Source organism: Chionomys nivalis, chromosome 11, assembly GCF_950005125.1.
Source record: "Chionomys nivalis chromosome 11, mChiNiv1.1, whole genome shotgun sequence".
Lineage (NCBI taxonomy): Eukaryota > Metazoa > Chordata > Mammalia > Rodentia > Cricetidae > Chionomys > Chionomys nivalis.
Window position 1 is genome coordinate 18,791,252 of NC_080096.1, and position 26,408 is coordinate 18,817,659.

The 26,408-nt window shown below is 43.1% G+C and overlaps 1 protein-coding gene and 1 non-coding gene across 3 annotated transcripts in view; one reads left to right on the forward strand and one right to left on the reverse strand.

The window, feature by feature from the left end:
- Arid1a (AT-rich interaction domain 1A) overlaps positions 1–26,408 on the forward strand; it is an 80,428-nt gene that overhangs the window by 4,866 nt on the left and 49,154 nt on the right. The window lies entirely within an intron of this gene.
- Positions 25,777–25,895, reverse strand: LOC130884543 (5S ribosomal RNA). The gene has a single exon (XR_009058066.1). It is a non-coding gene; the product is annotated as a 5S ribosomal RNA (ribosomal RNA).

The window sequence follows — 26,408 nt, forward strand, 5'->3', positions numbered from 1 at the left end:
GTGTTGAATCTTGTTAACACTTTTCTTTTGTTAGTTGAACTTTGGAGAGAAGAACTAAATTGAAAGAGATGTTGATGTCTTCCAGATTTAGAGAGGGATTGTCTCCTAAAAGTCCTTTTTTACGAAATTTATGACTTTTTCCTGGAATATTGTTTTGTCAGCATTCTTTTTAGGGCTTTAGAATCGAGATTGGCCAGTACTTTTCTTTGTATTTTAAGTTGTGTACCTCTTTTCTTTTTTCCCTTTTATCTTTCAGGGTGTAAAGATATGACCTACAATGCCACTTATTTATGATGGTCACTTTTTGGTACCTTTTCTTACAATCTGTTTGATTTTACTTTGCTTTCCTCTTCCTTGGTGCTTTGGGAAGGACATGATATTTCCACAGAGGGGAGGGATGTTCTCGGATCCCCATTCCCAGCAGCTGTACCTTTGTGCTGGGTTGTGTTTGTGGGACAGTGATTTCCCGCATTCCCCCTCATTTTAGAACTACTTTTGTACTCTTCTGTTGAGCTGGGAACTCTGAAAATAGCCATGGAAGGCAGCACTCCTGCGATGCTACGGTCTTGTCCAGTGGTCTTCATCTCTGAGAATAGGGGCATACTGAATTTTTTCCTGCTGTCTCGAGGATAAGTTCTGTCTTAGAAGACAGTGTGCACAGCCTCTCCAGTCACTCTGCGATGTATGTCTTATGTCTGCTTTTCCTCGCTTTGTTTTGACTAAGAAATTTTCCTTTCTTGAACTTTTAGAAGAAATAATCAGGAGTGGGTGTCAAGGTTTATTAAAAACTGAGTTTTGTTTTGTGTCAGTCTTGTGTACCTCAGGATGTTCTGGAACTTACAATGTTTATGTAGCTTAGGTTGATTTTGAACTCCTGTCTCTGCCTCCCAAGTGCTAGGATTACAGGCGGGAGCTATGTTTTATTTATTTTTAAATCAACTTTGGTAGTACAGTAATTTCTGGTTTTGGTCATTAAATAATTGAGCATTCCATGTCTAGGTAGTGGCTATATGTTCTGTGCGGGGGACATGATAAGAATGTAGGTTCAGCCCTTGGTTAGAATCTTGAGTCTGCTGCTGTTGGATGAATTTTTTTTTTTTAACTCTCTTTGATCACACTAGGTCCCAGCACTCAGAAAGTAAATTTTCTGTTCAGTTTCATTTCAGTTCTGAGATGCAGGGAATGAGCTGGAGAACGGTGACTTGTGGTCGAGATAGTACAGCTCCAGATGTGCAGTCTGGGGGCTGCAGGGGGTTTCCTGGGGATAAACCTCTCATGCCCTTTGGAGTCTCTTGGCTTTGAACTCAAGCAAGGACAACTTTGACCTCTTGATTCTCTTGTTTCCACCCCAAAGTTGTGGGATCTATATATGCATGTGTCACCAGGCTTATTCTATTTTTGTAGATTTTAAAACTTTTATGTGAATGTGATTGTGCACCTACATGAATTATGTGCACCAGATGTATACAGGTGCCAGACGTGGCTATGTGTCTGAACTGGAGTTACAGTTGTGAGCTGTCTGTGGGTGCTGGGAATCGAACCCAGGTCCTCTGCAAGATCAGTAAGTGTTTTTAACTGCTGAACCATCATCTGTCTCTACAGCTCTAGGCCAGGTTTTTAATGTAGAGCTGGGGGTTGAATCCAGGACTTCACACATGCTAGGTAAGCACTCTGACAACTGAGCTATATCGCTAGTCCCTGAGTATTTTTAAGGAAGGTCGTTCCTTTCCCCAACCCAATCATAGTTTAAAGACTATTTTTTTTAGGCTTAGGTGTGGTAGGTCTTGGGAGACAGAAGTAGGTGGAATTCTGTGAGTTCCAGGCCAGCCTGGTCTGCATGGAATGTTCTAGACTAGTCAGGGCTGTACAGTGAGAGATCCTGTCTCAAAGCAAAACAAAAGAATATTTTTTCCTAGCACATGGTTAAGTAAGGTGATGATGTTATTTGACTTTGATTTTAAGAAATAAAGATTAGTACGTGTTTTTCATAGGGACTAGGACCATCACAGCAAAGTTTTCCTTCATCCTTTTTAATAACCAGTAGCATGTTTCATATGGGACTGACAATAGAGTTTTAGGTTGCCTGAGGGAGTTAGTTTATGTTAAGATTTTTACTTAGGTCACTTTTAGCAGTATATCCTGAGTAATACTAGTCTATTATATATAAAAAATGAAATATAGCTTGGTGTGGTGGCGCATGTATTTATGAGGTGGAGAGGGATCGGAAGTTTGAGGCCAGCTTGATCCACAGAGACTCCGATTACCAAACCAAGCAGAGCTAAAATGAATAGTTCTGGATATGACTGTAGAAGCAAGGCTGTTAGTTTCTGCTGGACACTAATATTCCAGACTTCTGGGAAACATAAGAGAATCCTGGATTTATCGGGATATGTGACAGATGCCTGTTTTGGCTGTGATACAGAACAAGTGAGGGTTCTTTCTTAGAAGGGGCCAGGAAAACCACATAGAGAAGATCCAGTGGTGGAGACTTCATCTCTCCCTGCTGTGGATGATGGTGGTGCAGGGACCTGGGGTAGTGGAGTGAGGAGAGAGGAGGCAGCAAGGTTGACTTCTTCTGTACTGATTTGGGTGAGGACTTTTCCCCTTCAGTTGAAGCCTCCCTCTGCTGTAGTCTGTTGGATCAGTTTATACAGGTGTGATGTCAGCCACACTAGGTGTTCACGCAGCAGCTGGAGAACTAGGCTAACAAAGTAATGGGCTAGGCCCTCTCCTGGCCCCACCTCCAAAAGACTGTATTGATTTGCTTAAATTCTCTAAATTTTAGAAGCAATGGCAGCATGCAGATTTTTTTTTTTTAAATGGTGTTCAAGAGCCAGGAATGGAAGTTGACTCCTGTTTTCCAAGCCTCACAAGACTGAGGCAGGAAGATCTTGAATTTAAGGCTAACCTAGTGAATTCCAGGCCAGCCTGGACTACCTAGAGGGAAACTGTATCAAGAGGGAAAAAAGTGTACCACATGGTCATAATCCAGTAGGAGGCTGCGGGACCATACACATGCCTGTAATCCAGTAAGGAAGCCGAGGAACCATGCACAAGTGTATAATCCAGTAGGAGGCCTAGGGACCATGCACATGCCTGTAATCCAGTAGGAGGCTGCTGGACCATGCACATGTATAATCCAGTAGGAGGCTGAGGGACCATGCGATTTCTGTTTCTGGAGACAGGCAGAGAGAGCTACGTAGCAAGAAACTGTCTCATCACAAACAACCCGATAAAGCATATAGAATAAATTGATAAGTACCCTTCCAGTGAACTGTGATTCCTGGGGCTCTGAAAGAGATTCAGAATCCACCTAGCTTTTATCTTTGTTGGTTCTTTGGTTTGCTTGTTTAGATTGGTCCTTAACTGCACACTGAGTTGTGTTGCCTAGTGGTGAAGGGTTAGAGAATTTATAGCTCAAGAGTGAGGGAGGCTTAGGTTCCTCATGAACCTGACCCAGGGCAAGTCATTTGTATTTTTGGTTAAATGAAGCTAGCTGGTGCACCAAATAAGCTAAGCTTGCTTTATGTTGAAGCTCGTTGGTTTCTTTCATAGTCTTCCATAGTGTTCCTTTTTCAGCGGCACCCCCCACCCCCCGGGTGTGTGTGTGTGTGTGTGTGTGTGTGTGAGAGTGTGTGAGAGAGAGAGAGAGAGAGAGAGAGAGAGAGAGAGAGAGAGAGAGAGAGAGCGAGAGAGCGAGAGAGCGCGAGCGAGAGAGAGAGATCCTAGGGTCTGTGGAGCTTGGGTCCTGATGTGTAGCTCAGATTGACTTTCAAACTCTCAGTCTTCCTGGGAGTTAAGGTTTGGACCTGAATTTCAGTGGTGTTTTTAAGTTATCTTTCTTCCCCTAGGCTTAAGGAACTCAAGGTTTTTATCTCCTGGGATTTGCAGGAACAAGCTCAAAGAAGTTGAGTGCTACAAAGAAAAACTTGTCTCAAAACTGTTAATCTGTTTGTCATTAGTCATTTCACCTGGCTGGAGTTTTTTTGCAGCAGTTAAGGTAATGAAATACTAGGCAGACTTCATTAAAACTTGAAAATAATGGCTTCAGGATCCCCAGGAGGCAAGTCACTGTTGTGGGATAGGAAGTGGATATTGATACAATTTAACATCAGCTCACTGTTTTGAGGGGGGTGGTTAGAGTAGGAGAAGAGGTAGCATTTAGCTCTGGAGAGGCTGAGCGGTGAGGCAGGTCTGGGTCTGGTTTGGGCAGTTGGTTGTGATCTGAGTGCCTGGACTTGCCCTTTAAGTTTTGCTGAGAGAAACAAAGTTCCTGAGCTGGGAAGAGGAAAAACTAAGTGTTAGACTGTAAATTCTTTAGGTCATTTGTCTTCCCTTACCCTGTTTAAGGGTAAGGATGTGTCTTGCTGTAGTCCTGGAAGTGCTTTTCCCCCTAACACACCTCAGTTTCTCTTCCTTTCCTTTTAGTAGTGTAGAGGTGTGCTTTCTGCAGATTGGAGCTGTGCTAGAGGGAAGCTTGCTTCTCTAGTGGAGGAAAAAAGGTAGAAGAAAAGGTATTTGATTCTCGGCTTGACACAGCAGCTTCTGCCTCTGAAAGAGCCAAATGTTTCAGAGCTTTGTGTAAATACTTGCTGAGCTGTCAATATGTACCCAGGAGGTTTCTGTAGTAAGATGTAAACGGCTCTATAGAATGTTTGACAGGCAAATTAATAAACAGTTTTCAGGCAAAGATAATGCTAGTTGCCTCCTGAGGAATAAAAAATAACCCTGCTTAAAAAGGGATAGGGACGAAGAAAGTGCTGTGGAGCAGCACAGACAGGACAGAGAAATGGGAGAGGTAGTTCTAATACCAAGTAGAAGATGCCATCCTGGAAGGGAACCTCTGTGGTTTGATTTCTTGCTAAGTTGAAGACACAAAACCCTGTTAAAAGTCAGTTGCAGTTACGTAGAAAAAGCCGACAGAAGTTTGGAAAGAATGCTCTAAGTTTCAGTAGTGAAATAAATGTGTTCCAAAAGCTTGGCTTAGGAGACTTTGAGTTAAAACCTTGTTCCTTTGGAAAAGGATTTGTAGTTTGGCATGAGGTCTTGTTGGATTGGATTTACATTTCTAGAATACCAGAAAGGAGAAAGATACTGAAGGCTCAGTGTCAGCCTCACTCCCTCTCTTGTTGAGCTGTGCATTATAAACCTACTTGCTAAGACTAACCTGGTCTATAAAACCAGTTTTCAGGTCAGCCAGGGCTACACAGAGAAAGAACAAAACAAAACCAAACAAAAAAGAATCTGACTCAGTCGCCTTGTGAAGTGGTCAGAATAATTTGTCAGTGTCTTTTAAGACTAAGACCTCCAATCTAGGGATGGTGTCCCACACCTTTAATCCCAAAACTCTGGAGGCAGAGGCAGGTGGATCCCTCTGATTTTGAGGCCAGCCTGATCTACATAGTGAGACTCTGTCTCACAACTACCATTATTACACACAAACCCTCTTCTTAACCCCTTCCCCCCAAAAAACCAACCTAAATTCACTGACTGATACCAGTTACTTCACAAGAAGTGAAGGTCTTTTTTTTTTTTTTTTAAAGATTGGTGTTTCTGTGAGAACCTGTTTGATTTAGCTCAGATAATAGCAGGGAATATGAAGGTAATTATGGCCCTGATGATAATTTTTAGGTTCAGCTCTGTTACAAAGGCTATCAGGTTGTTTTTAAAGCAAAATTAAGAAAAAAGAAACTTAGATAATGCTGACTTTGGTTGCCTGTAGCTTTTCCCACTTCAGGTCAGAAGATCTGGAGACTCCAGTGGCCTGAGAAAACTGGCACAAACACTTAACACTGACTAGATACTGGATAGGAAAGAATTTAAAAGAGAGAGGACCAGGTGTGAGGTTTCTACTCTTATCAGTTAGGGCTTGGGATTTGGAAGACTAGATAGAGGCTTCCAAAATATTAACTTGTCCTTTATCCATAATGATTTTCCAAATTTCATGAACTTCATAGAATTTAAACTGTACAGCCATTTCCGGACCTGTAGTTTACCTTAGTGTCACAGTGACTTCGAGATGGCATACTAACCATAAAATTCCTGAAAGAATGGTTTCACTGTAGTACTGTTTCCTATGGCTATGTTGGAATCTGCTAAGTTCTAGAGCTGTTTGTGGATATATTTGTCGTAACTCTGCATTTGAAAGGTCTTGACAACTTCAGAGTTAGGGATTCTGGACAGCCTGTAGTCATCATGGTAGTTCAGGTTTGGTTGGTAAACCTGGACGGCATTCTTTTTTGTTTTCCTGAGACAGGGTTTCTCTGTAGCTTTGGACCTGTCCTGGAACTCTCTCTGTAGGCCAGGCTGGCCTCAAACTCACAGAGATCCTCCTGCCTCTACCTCCCAAGTGCTGGGTTTAAAGGTGTATACCACCACTGCCTGACCGGGACATTCTTTTTGGTTTTTCGAGACAGGGTTTCTCTGTAGCTTTGGAGCCTTTCCTGGAACTCCCTTTGTAGACCAGGCTGGCCTCGAATTTACAGAGATCTGCCTGCCTCTGCCTCCCGAGTGCTGGGATTAAAGGCGTGCGCCACTACCGCCCGGCCTGACCGGGACATTCTTAAAGTTAGCTGATGAAATAATACTAAGAAAATTAGTAGTATTGTTGCATTTATTTGCGTGAGTAAATGTCATGTGTTTAGGTGCCAGAAGAGCAGGTTGGATCCTTTGGAGTTAGAATTACAGGTGGGTCATAAGCCAGCCGAAGTGGGTGCTGGGAACAGAATTTGCGTCCTCTGGCAGAACAGGAAGAATTCCTAACTACCCAGCCATTTCTCTAGTCATGAAGTACCTGTTTAGGACTCTTACACTGCTGTTATTTCTGAAGAGGTGGGAATTGTGCTCAAACCGAGTTGCTTTAGATCTTATAATATTGATTGATGGCCTGATGGATAGATGCAGTTTGCCATTGTCCGTTCAGAGAAATGGTCTTTAATATTGTTTATAGATTGACTTTGGCCAAAAACATGATTATTCCTTATGGAGCCTCTGAAATCCAATGATTGTTATTTGTCTTACATACTCGTCTTTGTGTGTGGACCTGGCACTTGTTAAGGACCATCAATGGATGCTTAATAGCCAAGTGTGAATTGTGTGTTCAGTGTCAAACCACTACAATACAAAAAATGCTTCCTCCTGGAAGTGGATAGGAATCTTTAAAAGTGTGTGTGTGTATAAAATTGCCACAGAGTGAGAGGTCAGAGGACAGCTTACCTTGTGGAGTTGATAAACCTCTTTCCATCTACCTTTACATAGAATGTGCATGGAGAGAGAGAGAGAGAGAGAGAGAGAGAGAGAGAGAGAGAGAGAGAGAGAGAGAGAGAGAGAGGGAAGCTTGTCAGACTTTTCATTAAACTAACAACTTGACCCACTATGCCATCTTTTCAGCCCTGCAAGTATGGAATCTTGAATACAGATTCTAATTTAGAAATATCTCTTCTAATTTCTCTTCTGCCTTGGGGCTTTTGCATTCTTGGAAAGTGAATTTTGAGCAGTCCAGCACTCGACATCATTGTTATCTGTCCTGGATCTGAAGATGAACTCCCTAAGCTCACATTTTATTGTAACCCCCCCCCCAACCCCCCAAACAAGGTTTCTCTGTCCTAGCTGTCCTGGAACTAACTAGCTCTTGTAGACCAGGCTGGGATCAAATTCATGGACCTGCTTGCTTCTGCCTCCCGAATGCTGGGATTAAAGCCGTGCGCCACCCCGCCCTACTTTATTGTATCTTTTAACTATTTACTTTCTGCAAGCGTACCTGAGTGTATGTATGTGCTTCATGTTCTTGCCTGAGCCCACTGAGTTCAGAAGAGGGCATTGGAACCCCTGGGGCTGGAGTTATAGGTAGTAGTAAGTTGCTTTGTGCGGCTTTTTTTTTTTTTTTCTTTTTTTTTTTGGATTTTTCGAGACAGGGTTTCTCCATAGCTTTTTGGTTCCTGTCCTGGAACTAGCTCTTGTAGACCAGGCAGGCCTCGAACTCACAGAGATCCGCCTGCCTCTGGCTTTGTGCGTTTTGGGAACTGACCCAGTCTTCTGCATTCTGCAGGAGCAGTAAGCACTTGTAATCATTGAGCCCCAGCCCCACATTTTACAAGAGTCAAGTTAGGGTAATCATTCACTTCAGTCACTTTAACTGTTCGTTTATTTATTAATTATTTTCTCTTAGTTTTTTTTGAAACAGGATTTTTGTGTATTCCTGGCTGTCCTGGAATTTGGCTTTGTAGACCAGGCTGGTCTTGAACTCAGAGATCTACCTGCCTCTGCCTCCTGAGTGTTGGGATTAAATCCTGTACCACCACCACACAGCTGAGGAAAGTTTTGTTGATTTGTTTTTTAAATTGCATGTGAAGGAAATATTGGGGAGTTTTTGTTGGTCACTTGTGCATATTAGGGAGAGTGTCTTTGAACAGGTTGAGTTATTTCCCAGTGGCTTCTGCATATTCTAGGGGCAGACTGGAATGGGAAGAAGCCTGATGCCAAGAATGCATTCCAGCAAGCTTCAGTGGGAAATTCCATCCCTAAATGTTGACTTAGTGTTGGTTATGGTGCATATTAGAAATCACCCAGTAATCCAGGACAGTTTTTTGTTGTCCTCCAGGAAGTTATGTTGATACTAAATACTAAAGGGCTTTGGGTATTGGGCTGTGTGGTTTGAGGGCCCAGTGGACTGCTTGAATTGCCACCCCCATGAAGAGGAAGAGTTCCCCTCCCCTTGCATTTGGGTGTCCTTAAGGCTTTGTTGCTTCTGTATTCCCAAGTCTGCAATGTTAGATATTAAATTTCCTTTTCCCTCACGATTTTCTGTGGCTCATCACTAGCAGCCAAGATTTTTATATGCTTTTCACTTTAAACTTAGCTTTTAGCTTGCTTGTTTATCTATCTCTGTTAAAAGGACCCCACCTCCACCCCAAAAGATCTAGCACCAGTGTGATTGCAGCGGGGGAGTGTGAGGGGTCTGTGTGATATCACTTATTTAAAAAGCCCATTTGTCATGTGCTTGTTTTTGTTTTGCCTCCTTTTTTTCCTTGAGCGCACAGCGTGCTCGGGATCTTTCCCAGCAAGAGTGCGTTTGGGCCTGACTCAAGTCTGGTGTACTTTGATTTTTAAGAACAATATGAATTTGGCTGTGTGGTAGAGGACTAAAGACGGCATTGTTTGGGGTACATTCTTTTGGAGCTTCTACCCAGTGATATCCCTTCTCTGGAGTGGACATTACAGCTTTCTTCAGTCCTTAGCAAGCAGGTTACCTAGGCAAAAATGCTGGCGATTGGTTGCTGTTTTGCCCATGTCTTTTTTGGCAAATACAAATTGCTTTCTCTCTGCCCTTTGGACAGCATTCTGTTCTGATCCTGAGGCTGTGGAATTCACAGGCTGGTCCCACATTAGTCTAGAGCCTGAAACTCTTGTTTGCTTTTGTTTTTCCCAGACAGGGTTTCTCTGTGTAGCCTTAACTGTCGTGGGAACTCACTCTGTAGACCAGGCTGAACTCAAACTCAGAGATCTGCCTGTCTCTGCCTCTCGAGTGCTGGGATTAAAGGTGCCTGCCACCACCACCCAATAAGCCTGAAACTTTTTTTATCATCCAGTTTAGATGACTTGTGCTTTGGCTTCCAACTTACCTGTTTAGGAATCCAGGCTGCCAAAGAAAACTATATCATTTATAATGGATTTAGGGAACAGTTTGTTCAAAACATTGCTCAGGGCCAGGCATCTTTACTGAGATCTAACTTTGAAGTAGCATCTAGCATGCTTGCATTGAGTGTCCAAGACAGCTACTGTGTGTGCACTGTGGACCTAGTGTGTGCTGAGTAAACATTGTGTTTGATTCTCAGTAATTTCTTCATCAAAATCTTGGAAGAGGCAGATTTTGTTATTCCTCTTGGCTTCCAGTCATAGAGATAGAACTACAAAACATCCTTTAGGGGTCGTAGTTTGTTTAAGGGGAATCAAGGTTTGTCAGAGCCCTAGCTTTTGATTACTGTGACACTATATCTAGATGCTGTCTCTGTCCATTTTTTCCATTTAAAGTTTTATTATTCTGGGTTTCTTTTTTTTTTTTTTTTTGTTTTTTTTTGTTTTTCGAGACAGGGTTTCTCTGTGGCTTTGGAGCCTGTCCTGGAACTAACTCTTGTAGACCAGGCTGGTCTCGAACTCACAGAGATCCGCCTGCCTCTGCCTCCCGAGTGCTGGGATTAAAGGCGTGCGCCACCATCGCCGGGCTATTCTGGGTTTCTTATAAGTGGACATGACACTTGATTTATTGCTGTCTTGCAGTTCCTGGGAAGAGAACTGGTCCTTTGAGCCGTTCGTTATCAGGAGACACCTTTGAGACTGGGGATAGGATTTGGGTTCTTAAGATAGAATTTATAGAATAATTATTTTTCAGAAACTTGGAGTTCCAGTTAGAGAGGAGGGCATTACTGTATTTATCTGCCACCTGGGTAAAGTGAACGCACACGTTAAGTGCCATATACAGTTTCATAGGAGAGTCAGCCCTAAGTCCAGTTTTAAATTTTCTTTAGCCCGTGAGACTTTAGATTAGCTATTTCTCTTCTCTGTATTCTAAACCACATGATGAAAGAAAACATAACTTTGTAGGCTGTAATACGAACCAAAGATGAGTAAAAGTACTGTTAGGTTATGGAAATTCTTTTTTTTTTTTTTTTTTTTTTTTTTTTTTGGTTTTTCGAGACAGGGTTTCTCTGTGGCTTTGGAGCCTGTCCTGGAACTAGCTCTGTAGACCAGGCTGGTCTCGAACTCACAGAGATCCGCCTGCCTCTGCCTCCCGAGTGCTGGGATTAAAGGCGTGCGCCACCACCGCCCGGCTTGGAAATTCTTTTTTAAAAAGATTTCTTTTTTTAAAAAGATTTCTTTTTGCCGGGTGGTAATGGCACACACCTTTAATCCTAGGACTTGGGAGACAGAGGCAGGCGGATTTGAAACCAGCCTGGTTTACAGAGAGAGTTTGTTCTAGAACAGCCAGGGCTACACAGAGAAACCCTGTCTCAAAAACAAAAAGAAACAAACAACCCACCCCAAAATCTTTTCACTGTGTATGTACAGTGAGTGGGTACAGATGTGTGACAGTGCACACGGAGGCCAGAGAGCAACCTTGTGATGCGGATTCACTTCTTTCCACTTGGATTCTCAGGATCAAACTCGTTGTTAGGCCTGCACGGCCAGAAACTCAACTCAGTGAAGCTTCTTGCTGCAGCCTTTTTCTTTTGAGGCAGGGTCTTATCTTATTACATAGCACCAGCTGCCTTGTGGAAGCCTCCTGAGTCACCATACCTGCCTGGTTTGAGAGACTACCCCGGTGGCCTTGTTTAGAAATTGAAACCCTGAATCCAGAACTTCACATATGCTGTGATAAGTTCTTTAGGTTGTCCTGGTTGGTGGACACTAGAAGTTGAAAAGTGCTGCACTGTGCATCTACACTCAGCTAAGCTTCAGGGCATATCTGAATTGCCTGAGGTGCTTCTAATTATACTGTAGATGGATGTTTCAGATACATCTGTCTTCTATGATGAAAGTGTTACTGGATAGAGAAAAGGCTGTAAAAGTGCTTGAAGTTGTGTTAGAAAGCCTTATGGGCTACTAAATAACAAAACCCTGTAGATTCTGTGGCTTAAGCCATGTGTCGTTCATTTTTCACAGTTCTGAAGTCTAGAGGTGCAAGGTGAAGATGTCAGTAGATTTGATTCTAGGTGAGGTCTCTTGCTTGTGGTCTTTTTTTTTTTTTTTTTTTTTTTTTTCTTTTTTTCGAGACAGGGTTTCTCTGTGGTTTTGGAGCCTGTCCTGGAACTAGCTCTTGTAGACCAGGCTGGTCTCGAACTCACAGAGATCCGCCTGCCTCTGCCTCCCAAGTGCTGGGATTAAAGGCGTGCGCCACCACCGCCCGGCTTGCTTGTGGTCTTTTTTCCTGATTTTTCAAGACAGGGTTTCTCTGTGTAGTCCTGACTGTTCTGTAGCTCACTCTGTAGACCTTGCTGGCCTCAAACCTTGCTTATGGTCTTAGCATCTTCTCACTAGGGCCTCACAATGCCATTGAAAAGTGCTAATCCACCGGGTCGTGGTGGCACAGGCAGAGACAGGTGGATCTTTGTGAGTTTGAGATCAGCCTGGTTTACAAAGTGAGTTCCAGGACTGTTACATAGAGAAATTCTGTCTTGAAAAAAAACAAAGAAAAGAGGGTGGGGAGGGGGGAAGTGCTAATTCTTGTATGGGGATCTACTATTGTGATCCAAGCTAAATCCAGTTGCTGGCCAAGGCCCCACTCTCTAAAACCATCCCATTAGGGGTGAGGACTTCAGCATAGGCATTTTAGCCCAACATTCCAAACATTTAGCCCATGTACACAATAGTTGGATCATCTCCTGTTCAGTGGTGATGACCTCTAATGGAATGGCACCCATATTCTGTTTATTTACAACTGACCTCTTGCTGGTTTTCCTAGTTCTGCATGAGGTGACATGGCAATAATATGTATCTATGGTGTTGGGAATTGGAGGAAGGTAAAAAAGACTGTTTCTGGGTATGTCTGATAGTCTCCAAATATGACCAGTTTAGTGCTTACCTAATCTCAACACTTGGGAAATGGAGGGAGGCAAAAGGATCAGGAGTTCAAATACAGGCTCAGCTACATGAGATCCTGCCCCCCCCCCCCCCAAAAAAAAAGAGCATCAGTATTTCAACACTAGTTAAATGCCGTGTTCCTTCTGCCTGTGATGGCTCCCTGATCTGAGACCAGGAATGTGATTCTCTATGTAACTTCTCTCTCTTCCTCATGCCCAACTCTAATGACCAGCTTAAGTTTTTCTCCTTGTGTTCCTTTTGAAGTTCTAGCAAAGTAGAATCCTAGCAAGTTATCCCAACATTGAAGTGGGTCAGCCCTGTCTGAGGAGTGTATGATTGAGCTGAGACCTGTCTCCAGTTGTATAGAGTTCTTCTTATTCAAGATTGTCCTTGACAGTGTAATGGAAATAGCGAAAATGGTCAGTCAGTAAACATTTAACAGTTCAAGTACCCAGTGGAGAGCCAGTGTTGTAATTCATGTGTGCTTTCTAAAACCTCAAGTAGGCCTGGTAGTTGTGGTGTACACTTTAATCCCAGCTCTTGGGAGATAGAGGCTGGTGGATATGGGTGAGTTCGAGGCCAGCCTGGTCTACAAAGTAAATTTCAGGGCAGCCACCGTGGTTACACCGAAGCTGTCTAAGACAGACAATGTCAAGTGGAATTTATATGTCCTTTCCCCTAGAAACCAATATATTGCAGACCACGTTCTCCTTGCCGCCTGAGACCCACCCAGGACAGGAGGCTGACAGTGTGACCTGTGAACTGACGCTTGTCTATATAGAGGAATACTTTTAATAGGGAGTTCTGTGTTGTACAGATGTGTTTCTAACTCATTTTCTCATTCTCCTGCTTTTGGCTTTATTCCTTTACTCTCTTCCAATGCCTTTCATTCCTTCATTTGGCGTCTAACGTAGTAGAATATAAAGCACACAGACGAGATGCTCCAGGAACTTTACCATGCTAGAGTTGGTACAAAGCTTGGAGTTGCAAGTAGTACCACTTCTACTATAACATTTCTTTTCTTTTTTTCTTTCTTTTTTCGAGACAGGGTTTCTCTGTGGCTTTGGAGCCTGTCCTGGAACTAGCTCTTGTAGACCAGGCTGGTCTCGAACTCACAGAGATCCGCCTGCCTCTGCTTCCCGAGTGCTGGGATTAAAGGCGTGTGCCATCACCGCCCGGCTACTACAACATTTCTGAGAAAACCCTAGTGTCTTACAACTTACCTCTGTTCCAAAGGTCTGGATAATTAAAGAGAGGAGCCACTTTTATCTAATAAGTGGGAGTTTCTAAATGGTTAGCACTTTGTTCCTCATGTTATTGTTTCTTTGTCTAGAGAACAATCTTAGCCTCCCTACTTTTTGGGGGTAAGTCGGCATAGAACAGCTTTGTAACAGTCCTGTTTTTCTTTCACTTTGTGATTCTTGTCCTTGCTCCCTAGTGCAACTTGGAATTGACTTCTCTAAAACCCCCAACAGAAAAACCTCTGGTGACTAGTAATGGTTTAAAGTAAAATATGATTGAAGAGCCGGGCGGTGGTGGCGCACGCCTTTAATCCCAGCACTTGGGAGGCAGAGGCAGGCGGATCTCTGTGAGTTCGAGACCAGCCTGGTCTACAGAGCTAGTTCCAGGACAGGCTCCACAGCCACAGAGAAACCCTGTCTCGAAAAACCAAAAAAAAAAAAAAAAAAAAAAAAAAAAAAAAAAAAAAAATATGATTGAAGTAGTTGGGCTCACCTGCCCAGACACATACACTAAGGGACATTCTTAGTGCCTTGAAATAAGATCATTTCTGAAGAGTGTATGAGCCAGAGGAGGAGATGAAAGAGGATAAGATATTGGCTAAGTTTTCATGGTAGTTTAGTATGCCAGTATCCATCTCAGCATGGTCACCTGGCCAGAGTGCAAAGAGAGAACACAGACAGTGTGCCTCTGAAAAGACAGCTGGTGACTTTGGTCTCACGTGTTTCTGGTGAGAATCTTGAAGCTGAGCCGTGTGCACACATGTTCTTTTTAACCGTGGCTTAGCAGTATGAGCAACATACTTTGGATGCATTCAAAGGAAGTAGAGAATTTGCTAGACTATATCATTACCAATCTGCAAATTGCTGGCCTTAAATCCTATGATTTGGGCACACCTGGAATAAGGCTGGCGGTAGCCTTGGGTGTCCTGGAACTCACTCTGTATACCAGGCTGGTCTTGAACTCATAGAAACGTGCCTGCCTATGCCTCCCAAGTGCTGGGATTCAAGGCCTGCGCCACCACCTGGCTTGATTAGCTCTTCCTTAACTTCTGTAATTGTGTCTGTTGTAGTGTCAGTAGACTTGGGATGGGTCTTCATTGAAAAAATGGCTTTTTAGGGGAGTGGCCCAAGATACTTAAAATGGAGTGTGTTGCTGCTCTAGTCACAGTGCAGAACCTGCTGTACACGTCTGTGTGTGAATAAAGTCCCCTCTTCAGTGTTGTTCTGCAGCCGCCTTTTTAGTGTAGAAGGAAAACTTTGGCAAGAGAAAAAACTATGCACTAAGATTTAGTGTCTTTAATTTTAATAAATGTGTTTGTGTGTGTAGTCTGTGCCTTTACAAAAGAAAGAGATAGGTTCTGCCTTTGCTTGTTGGTTTGACTACTGTCAGCAAACCAGATACTGGGTCTGGATGAGTATTTTAAAAGTAATCTGAAGAGCTGGACAGTGCTTGTGCTCTTCCCGATGAAGCTGTGTCAGGTTACATGACCTTGCCCCTACTCCTTTTGTGCCATATCACACAATGATAAATATGACACGCACCAAGATAACTGCACTCCCCCAAGCTTATGGAGTCACCCATACCAGTGTCCTTTTCCTAGTAGATGCACTGGAGGATGGCAGTGGGAGGAAGTACCTGCCTTTCCTTTGTCAGGTCATACCACCTGTGCAAGTGCCTTGTTTTGGTGTTAAGTCGTGTCACCTTGTGTAACAAAGGCTGTACTCTTAAACTCCTCATTTAATTGGAATTAATAGGCTGAAATAGCACCTAGATTAAGTGTACAAAAATTGAGGTTTTGCTAGTATAAAAAGTCTTAGGGCAAAATGTTTAACTCATGAGTACCTACTATGTGCTAGTCCAGTTTCATCAATCAGCAGGTGCTTCCTGAGCTGCACCACTGTCAGACCCTGTGCTGTGAACTCAGGGCCCGGAGTCCCCACCCCTGCAGGTCTTTGTGGTGAGGAAGAAAGTGCGAGTGACTAGTAATAGATATCAGCATGGCTGTGCTTATAATAAATGCACTAGAGGGGAAAAACTTCTGGGTAAATCATTTTGCAATAGTGGCTTCGCTTTGTTTTTGCTTGCTTTCTTTTTTTTTTTTGTTTTTTTTTTTTTTTTTTTTTTTTTTTTTTTTTTTTTTTTTGTTTTTCGGGACAGGGTTTCTCTGTGGTTTTGGAGCCTGTCCTGGAACTAGCTCTTGTAGACCAGGCTGGTCTCGAACTCACAGAGATCCACCTGCCTCTGCCTCCCGAGTGCTGGGATTAAAGGCGTGCGCCACCACCGCCCGGCTTTTGCTTGCTTTCTTATTTATTTTATTTTATTTGCTGTTTGAGTTTGGATTTTACACTTTAAACTAGAGTAACCTGGATCGCTCTAAATAATCTAGGCTGATCTCAAACTCAAAACAGTCCTCCTGCCTTACACGTGAGCTACCAGACCTGACTCCAACTATTGCTTTAAAATAAAACGCTGTGTTCTCTGCCAGCAGGTGTCTTTGTACTATTTAGCTGTTAGGGTTAAAAAAAAAAAACAACACTTAGAGTGGCTAGTGTCACCAGTATCATCGCCTCTTCTGAAAGTATTGCCTGCAGTGTCAGAATTCTTTCCTGGAAGAAAAGGATTTTCTTTGAATTGAATAAATTCCTCTGGGAAAATGGACTGAAAGTAGGTGATACTTTAGACTTAGACTGGCCAACCTTTTGGATGTCTGATTTGTATGTTGGTGGGTTTGTTTGCTTTTGTTTTGAGATAGGGTTTCTCGTGTAGCTCTGGCTGTCCTGGAACTCATTCTGTAGACCAAGCTGGTCTCCATCTCAGAGGTCTGACTGCTTCTGCCTTCCAAGTTCTGGGATTAAAGACATGCCCCACCACTGCCCAGCAATTTTTCTGGTTTCTAAGCTTTGCTGCTGGAAATTTGAGACTTGTGCAGGATGAAGGTATCTAAGTGTGTTAGATGACAGACATGGCACTGAGTCATACACACATGCTTTGCTACCTCCTGGGGCTTACATGCTGTCTAGGTATATACATTAGGCAAGGGTAAGTGATTATACCTACTATCTTATGTGGTAGTAGTATGGTGGAAGAAAAAAATTAGAGACTCTTTGTAGAAAGGTTCAAAATTCTCATTTTATACATGGTTCACAGGAAAGGCCATACCGAAGAGCTTGTCTGTTTAGGGGCTGCATTTGTTTGGTGTTGAGAGATTATTAATGCTGGTCAGGCTGGCCTCAACTCTAGCTGAAGATAGTTTGCACTACAGATCCTCTTTCCTGCCTTCACCTGAGTGGTAGAACTGCAGGTGTGTCACAACCCTCCTCTTCCTAGTTTATTCCTTGCTGGAGATTAAACCCAGCACTACATCTCCATCCTTGAAAAGTTGTTTAACATAAAAGATTGATCCCTGTCTAGAAGTGAGTGTTTCTGGATCCAGTCTCCTAGACTGGAGCTTGTTCATGTGGATGGAAGGTGTGCTTTATCCTTGGTTCACTTAGTCCCTCAAACCCGGAGGATGCTATTATCGTGGTGTATATAATAGTCCTCCCCCCTTTTTAAAGATTTACTTTCTTTCCTTCTGTGTATGGGTATTTTGCCTTCATGCATATATGTGTATATATATGTGCACGACTTGTGTGCCTGGTGCCATGGATCCCTGGAAATGAACTGTGAATTTGCCATGTGGATGCTGGAAATTGAACCCAGTGCTTTCAATCATATGCTTGTTTGATAGTAATGTTGTTTTCAGTGCAGAATCAAATCTAGGTTCACATGCTAGACTGAACTGCACCTCAGCCCACTGTGTGTGTGTGTTTGACGTGGTGTGTGCGCGCACATGCTCCTGCTCATGCATGTCTGTGTTGGGTGCCTTCCTCTGTCACTCTCCATCTTATTTTTGAGATGGTATCTTTCACTGAACCGGGAGCTTGTTATTTTGGCTAGACTGGCTGGCCTAGATCCACCTGTCTTTTGCTTACCCAGTGTTGAGGTTATAGACACCCACTCCTGTGCTTGGGTCTGAACTTGGTCTTTATGCTTGTGCAGCAAGCATTTTACCCATTGAGCCAGCTCCCTGGTGCTTTTTTGAGTTTTTTTTGTTGTTGTTTTTGTTTTTAAAGATAGGTTCTCACTTTGTAGCCAAGGCTGGCATCAAACTGGAATCCTGAGTGATGGAATGAGAATTGTGAATGAAATACCACATGCCTGGCTATTCTTTGTTTTCTAGTCTCCATCACCTGCATGAATGTTGTGTGGGGAGGGGGGAAGGGAAGAAGGTCTCACTATGTAGACCAGGCTAGCCTCAAAGTCACAGAGATCCGCCTACTTCTTCTGCCCAGTTACTTCTATTCTCTTGATGAGTAAACTGAGGAACAAAGAAATTAGAAACACTATGGGATTAAAGGCGTGCGCCACCACCACCTGGCTGCTCTTATATCTTAAATTAATCCATTTCTATTCATCTGTATATTGCCATGTGGTTGGTTGTACACCACCACTGCCCAGCTTGGTTGCCTTTTCAAAACCTTACTAAAATTTCTATGTTCCTTTGGTCTGGATAGAGATCCGTAGTCCAAGTATCTCCCTCCGCCCCCCTTTTAAAGTCAGAATCTAGCTCCCCCACTTTTCCCCAAACTGGCTGTGTGGAACCCACACCACTCTTGAACATGCTGTGGCCTAAGGACTGGGATTCTAGGCATGGGTCAGCCCATGCCCAGCGAGTTCTGTATCCTGAGGTAGTGTAGGTTTGGAAAGACCTCCTCAGGTCTAGCCACAGCTTACTTACCTGATATGTTGCCAGTGTGATCTCATTCACCTTGTGAACACAGGGAAAGTTTGAAAGAATTTAAGAACAAAACAGGCTTGGGGGAGGGGCAGTTGCAAACCACCGGTTCAGAACTTGAATGAATTATTATTTATCTTTTGTAAGATAATAATGAGACTCCTAGGCCAGGTGGGTCTGACTCTTTGGATAAAATGTTAGCGCATGTGATAAGACTGTCATTTCCCTACCCTCCCTAATTTCCATTTCTCCGTGGCTGAGATTGCTGTGGTAAGGCCAAACAGGAGGTTAGGAGTGGGTTTTTGTCCTGGGATCTAGCCATGTTTCCCATGCTTAAAAGTATGACATAACTACCTGTAGGCTCAGCACTACTGATGATCACTTGAGTCCAAGAGTAGAAATCAGCCTGGACAAGATAGTAAGACACCACCTCAAACCCCTGTATAGTTAGGAGGCAGGGTCTCAGTATAGACATATCTGAGCTGATTTTCATAGTACTTATCTTGTATTTAGGTAGGAATCTGATGTCTTTAAAGCCATGGTATATGGGTGGGTGTCATGGTGGGAGGGGAAGGCCAGGATAGTCTAGTTATAGAGAAACGGGACAATGGGAGTGATTTATGCTAGTCAATTTATGTACCAGGGAACAAGGCTGTTCTTGTAGGGGAAGTCTCCTACTTCCTAAGATCTAAGTGATTTCCGTGGAGCTGGCAGGGAAAGTGAAAATTTGCTGGTTGGGAGAGGCCTTAACTTTTGTACTTACCTCTGCCTGGAGTGCCCCTTAATAGTGGAGGGTCCCCTCTGGGACTGATGAACAGCTGCTGCCAGTCCCTAGAATCACAGGAAGCGGAGGCCTGGTGCCTTTGTATAGGAGCTCTGCAGCCAGACAATAGTTTGTGCTGGCGGGGCCATGTGGCGAGTCACGTGACCCGGGGCTGTATTCTGCTGGGGTCCTTACCCATCTGTTCTCTCGGCTCTTTCTGGGTTATCAGGCGCCAGTCCAAGTCTTCCCAGGCAGCCAGCTCCATGGCCAGAGATTACGAGCACTAACCTTCCTGGCAGGGGCGGTGTGGCTTCGGAGTTTATGCAGATTAGCCATGTGTTTCTCACTTCAAGGCGGTCCACAGGAAAAGCCTTTTCCTGTGTTTGGCTCTCAGTGGGCGGTTCCCAGCTTACTGTACTGGGACTCAGGCAGCAGGCATGCACGAGAGGGATCACAGTACACTGCCCCCCCTCCACCTCCAATGCTACGTCACCACAACACAACCACTCGCGCTCTCATACTGTTGGTGTCATTCATTCGGTGCCAAGATTGCTTTAAAAAATTCCCTTGGCCCCAGTTCAAACAGGAGTACAGCTGGGATGTGTTAGATTTTAGGCAGTCTGCCCTCAATTTGAGCTGAGTTATAAATAGCCGTGCCGACTTCCTTAACTACCGCTCTCGGAGGTAAAATGCAGGTTAATTACTGTGGGAATCAATTAGGGGGTTCTTTCGGTTAAAGAGCCAGGGATGCATTTTTTATTGTTATTATTAAAACTCATAAACAAATCTGGCCAGGAATAAATTGAAAGCACAAGAAGTAAGAAATAATACGTGGAGGTCCAAAATTCAAGGGTATGGATGGCTCTAGGTTTATCCTGGCACCAACTAGTTGGCATTTAGAGTGAAAGAACAAATGTGTATTGCTCAGAACTTCTGTTGATGGATACTCTTGGCGGTCCCTGGCCCAACTTTATTTTATTCCTTCTAGTCTTTGGCACTGCTGGGCACTGTTGGCTATAAAGGTCACTTCTCATCACTTCCTCTGTGCACCTTTGGCCTGGCACTGTCGATTCGTTCTCAGACTTTTCTTTCAGAATTAGTTTCTTTTTTTCTTTTTTCTGATGCTACTACCACATGATATTGGGAGTGCTATCTCTTGATGTCTGGAAATGTTAGTGCTTGGTCTTGTCTGCTCTCAGTGACTCACAGTGAGATAGAAAATTTGCAACTATGTTTCATCTTTTAAGTGTCCTGAAGCTGGTTACTTTTGTTTATCTGATGCTTAACCCTGATGAACCGTAAAACTCAATTTGTTACATTCAGCAGTTCACAGGGTCACTGTGGCTTTCCTTGGTGCATTGAGAAACTTGTGTTTCCAGTAGCCACCTGGTCTGGAGGTACTTGTAATTCCATTTGATGAGAGCAGGGGAAAGAACCCTGCAAGTGGTTGGTTAGTCTGCAAGCTGTTTGTACCGAATATATTCAGACGGATAAGCCTGCTAAGCGTCCTTGCCTTTGATGCCCCTAAACTGCATTCTTTCATTTGTCAGGCAGTTTATAACTTGGCCAGTGATCTGGAAGGAGCTAAGTGGTAGACTGAGATGTGTTTTCTTATGGCTCTTTCCCCCTTTTTATTTTTATTTTTTTATGAATGCAGGATAGTATATAGCAGGGGGCCTGACTTCCCTGATCAAGGGCCAGCGTTTTCCTCTCAATTATGTGTCTCTATGGCAGAGCCTTTGCTTTTGAAGTGTAATCATAGTAATCTACTCCTGTGGTTTCCCATTGAAAGGATTTCCTCTGTCTTTCCCAGAGTGGAATCTCTGGCTCTTTTGCAGCCGATTTGGTGTGCCCATCTTCTCCTTTGTGGCGGCTGACTACTGAGACTGGCTTTTCTACTTTACATGTTGTAGAAAATTTTCTGTTTCAGTAAAACTGATCAGTGAAGAGTTAATATTACCCTCTAAGAGACTAGATAATGCCCGTTTTTTCTCTAACTACAAACCACATATCTTCCACAATATTTTTAAATCTCAGAAGTGTGAATTAAGAGTCTCTTTTGATATGAACCTATGTAGCTTTGTGGTTTTTTTTTTTTTTTTTTTTTTTTGGTTTTTCGAGACAGGGTTTCTCTGTAGCTTTTGGAGCCTGTCCTGGAACTCCCTTTGTAGACCAGGCTGGCCTTGAACTCACAGAGATCCGCCTGCCTCTGCCTCCCAAGTGCTGGGATTAAAGGCGTGCGCCACCACCGCCCGGCTGTAGCTTTGTTTAGTTGTTTGAGCTGAATATATTTTCCTTTGCCAAATAAACTGCATGGTCTGTTGATCATGATGATCCTTTGATGAGAGGAGCGAGTCTGATGACCAAAAAAATGTTAGTTTCATTTTGAGAAACTGTTCTTGGACTGCCCCTTTATTTGGGGTCTACAAATATTCCTGAAGTTGAAACAGAAGTCTCTTGAGCCCCTCATAACTCTTGTAGGAAGCTCTCTATTCAGTTGAACACATAGCTCTTATGTGATAGCAGACTTTTAACCTTTTTTTTTTTTTTTTTAAATCCTACTGTGAGGCCATAGTGGCTTTTTTTCCCCCCTTTTTTGTTTGTTTTTTTCGAGATAGGGTTTCTCTGTGGCTTTGGAGCCTGTCCTAGAACTAGCTCTGTAGACCAGGCTGGTCTTGAACTCACAAAGATCCGCCTGCCTCTGCCTCCCGAGTGCTGGGATTAAAGGCGTGCGCCATCATTGCCCGGCATTAAATTTTACGTATGAGTGCACTGCACGTACACCTGCAGGCCAGAAGAGGACGCCATATCTCATTTCAGATGGTTGTGAGCCACCATGTGGGTGCTGGGAATTGAACTCAGATCCTCTGGAAGAGCAGCCAGTGCTCTTAACCGTTAAGCCATCTCTCCAGCCCCCCATAGTGGCTTTATACTTAGCCTCCCAAGTGCAGAGAAGGTAGGTGCCACCATGTCACTGTAACTTTTTAGGTTTTGACTGTGTGGGGTTGGTATTCATTGGAACTCTTGCTAATACAGGTTGAGTTGTCTCAAAATGTCCGTGTTCCTTCATGCCTTTTCTAATTTTCCTTCTTCTAATTCAGTTCAGTATATATTTCCTCTCTGCCCCCAAAGTCATAACCTATTTTGGGATTGAAGATGTCTTTCACCGTCTGTCTGGATAGTTTGAACTGTTTTCTCGGTGGAGTACACATCACTGCAGTTGAACAAGAACTGAGCCCTGTTCTTGGGTTATTGAGAAGACTTTGAAAATAAAATGCCTGAACTCTTGTGTCCCAGAAGAACTTAGCCAAAGTGGAGGTATATGCCTGTAATTCCAGCTAGTCTGGAATCTTTTTTTTTAAATTTACATCCAGACTGCGTTTTCACCTCTTTCCTCTCCTCCCTAGGAGTCCTGAGCCCACGAATTTAAGTGCAGTTTGAGCAACAGTGAGATTTCTTGCCATTTCAAAACAAAGCAAAACTAACTTGTAGTTGTTAGTTATCACTGTTAAGCCTTATAATGTTTACTAAAATTGCAGTAGGTCATTTAGAAGTATGAAAGATTCAAAGTGTGCTGAAAGTGACATCTTGTTGTATGTTGAAAGGTTGAGTTGTGCTATTAGAAGCCAGTGTAGCTCTGAGAGTGGAACATCAGGAGAGCATACCCAAGGCCTTCAAGTTCAGTTGCTAGCACTGGGGTGAGAGGAAGCCATTGTGAATAAGACTGCAGAATCAAGAAGCAGAACATATAGCTTGGAATATATAGTATTGGGGGTGGGGAAATGGTTTGTCGTCATTGATAATAACTGTCATTTATTGAACATTTAACTAAGCACTGTGGGATTTTTTTTTTTTTTTTGTCTCATTCTGTAGCTCAGGCTTGCCTAGAGATTGTAGTCTTGGTTTGTATGAAACTCATAGTGATCCTCCTGCTTCAGCTTTCAAGTGCTGAGATTATAGGCATGATTATGAGCATCCCACAGCAGATTGTGGGAAGTTGTTCACTGTGTGCATTGTAAGTAATGAACTAAAGTGTTTAAGGCCAGACAGTGAGTTAGGATTTGAACCCAAGTCTATCAGATTGCTACACTTTAAAAAAAAAAAAAAAAAGATTTATTTATTTATTATGTATACAGCATTCTGCTTCCATGTATACCCACACACCAGAAGAGGGCACCAGATCTCATTATAGATGGTTGTGAGCCATCATGTGGTTGCTGAGAACTGAACTCACGACCTCTGGAAGAGCAGTCAGTGCTCTTAATCATTGAGCCATCTCTCCAGCCCCAGATTGCTACACTTTTTACTTTTTCTGTATGTTAATATTATGTGGAGTTTTATAGGAAATTTGGAGCCATATTTAGCAGGAAATGGTAAATTATTTAGAAACATTGCTCTCAAACTACATTGTAGTAGTGTAGCCACTAGTCATATATGATTATATGGATAACTTAGTTGGTAGGATACTTGTCTAACAAATTTTGCCCTGGATTTGATCCCAAGCACCACATTACATAGACATGGTGGCACATGCCTTTAGTTCCAGCATTTAGAGAAGCTGGATGGGGGTCAGGAAAACCAACAGTTCAGGGTCATCTTTTGATATAGCTTGTTTGAGGCCTGCCTTCCTAAGATAATTGTGACCCTTACTTAAAAGAAGTAATTAATAAATAATTTTTATCAATAAAGTTAATAATAGTAACTATAAGTGAAGATACTAAGCTTAGCAGCACAAACCTTTAATTCCATTTACTACAAAGCTGAGGTAGGAGCATCAGGCTTTCAAGTTGAGAGGCTGAAGAGCTGGCTCAGCTGTTAAGAACACTTGTTCTTGCGAGGGCTGCAGTTTGATTCTCTGCATCCACATTGTGGCCCACAACTGTCCATAACTCCAGCTCCAAGAGATGGCTCAACCTTTGAGCCATCTCTCCAGCCCCCTGGAACTAGCTCTTGTAGACCAGGCTGGTGCTGGGATTAAAGGCGTGCGCCACCACTACCCGGCCATAAATCTATTTTTTTTTTTTTTTTTTTTTTTTGGTTTTTTGAGACAGGGTTTCTCTGTGGTTTTGGAGTCTGTCCTGGAACTAGCTCTTGTAGACCAGGCTGGTCTCGAACTCACAGAGATCCGCCTGTCTCTGCCTCCCGAGTGCTGGGATTAAAGGCGTGCGCCACCACCGCCCGGCTCATAAATCTATTTTTTGAAGTTTGAAATTATACTGGGCAACATAGTAAGACCTTGTCTCAATAAAAAGTAAAACGAGGAATCAGTGGCAGTATATTTATTTATTTGTTTGTTTGTTTATTATGTTTTTTTTCCGAGACAGGGTTTCTCTGTAGCTTTGGTGCCTGTCCTGGAACTAGCTCTTGTAGACCAGGCTGGCCTCGAACTCCCAGAGATCCGCCTGCCTCTGCCTCCCGAGTGCTGGAATTAAAGGCGTGCGCTGCCACTGCCCGGCCAGAATATTTATATAGCATGCATCAGGCCTTATGTTCAATCCCCAGGACTGCAAAAAATAAGCAAGTATACAAATAATAAAACTACCCGGGCAGTGGTGGCACACACCTTTAGTCCCAATACTCAGGAAGCAGAAGCAAGTGAATCTCTTGAGTTCGAGGCCAGCTTGGTCTACAGATATTACAGGACAGTAAGAGCTATACAGAGAAACCATATCTCAACAAAACAAAACAACAATAAAAATAACAAAATATAACTGCCACACCTTTAATCCCAGCATTTTGGATGCTAATGCAAGGAGATTGCTGATTTGAGGTTAGCCTGGTCTACATGTAGCAACTTCTGTCTCGCTGAAAAATAATTCAGTTCTCCAGTTACGTTTCATATTTTAAAAGTGTGTAATAGTAACAGGTGACAGTCCATTTTTTTTTTGAATAATGCTTTACTGTATCAGTAGTTTCCAGTTAATCATGGGTGTGAAGTGGGGAGGGGCTCGCTCAAGCCCTCCCACACCAACAAAATTGGAATCTTGAGGTCTGTGCATTTGTGAAGCTTCATGGAAAATTCTCATCTGCAGCCGTTGTTGATAGACATTGCTGTAGAAGCTCCATAGTGACACCATGGTAAGTAATAGCTGCTCCTGGTGTTCCGGCCAGCCTAGGCAGACAGATAGCCAGAGTGTGCTAGTTAGTCTCTCATTGTCTTCAATTGAGGGCCTCAGCCAGACAGCCTATGTAACCTGGAAGGAGGTGAGGTGTGATGTATGGCATTTGAAGTATTTCCCCTCACTCCCCAGTCTCTGCACTATTGCCACTCATACTGAGGAAAATTGTGCTATTTCTCACTAGCCCAATTTCTGTTAGACTTAAATGTCCTAAATGGCCTCAAAATAACCCATGTAGGTGACAAAATCTGATTGGAAGCATTATTCAGGCTTCTGATGTAGAAGTTTTTTTTTTTTTAAGCCTACAGCACCCGGTATTCCCAGGCGGTCTCCCATCCAAGTACTAACCAGGCCCGACCCTGCTTAGCTTCCGAGATCAGACGAGATCGGGCGCGTTCAGGGTGGTATGGCCGTAGACTCTGATGTAGAAGTTAAGATAGTTGGAAATAGATAGCCTTGAAGGATAGTGATTTGCGGCAGTTTTCCTGTGATTCTCTAGTTTGAGAAGGAAGTAGTGCTCCCACCATGGTTACCTTTTTAGGTGAACTTTATCCATAGTTTGAGAGAACTTTGCTTCTGCTTCATTTTGTTTTTCTTTGAAAACAAAACAAAGCTACATCTATGTAGTTCTGACTGGCCTGGCTTTGAATCTGTGACGCTCCTGCTTCAAGCTTCTAAGTAGCTGGGGTTACAGGTGTTTCCCACCATAGCCCTCCACTAGTTTCTGGGTTTTTTGTTCTTGATAGTTGGATATTCCTTCTCAATGGCTGTACTTTCTCTAGTATAGTAAATACAGAGAAGGAGAGAGAGATGGAGGAAGGAAGAGGCAAGCAATTGTTTAAATGAAACACATCTTAAATTGTCAAGTAATTTATTATTTATTGAGTAATAGAACTAAAAAGAACCACAAGGATGATCTAGACCTGTAGTC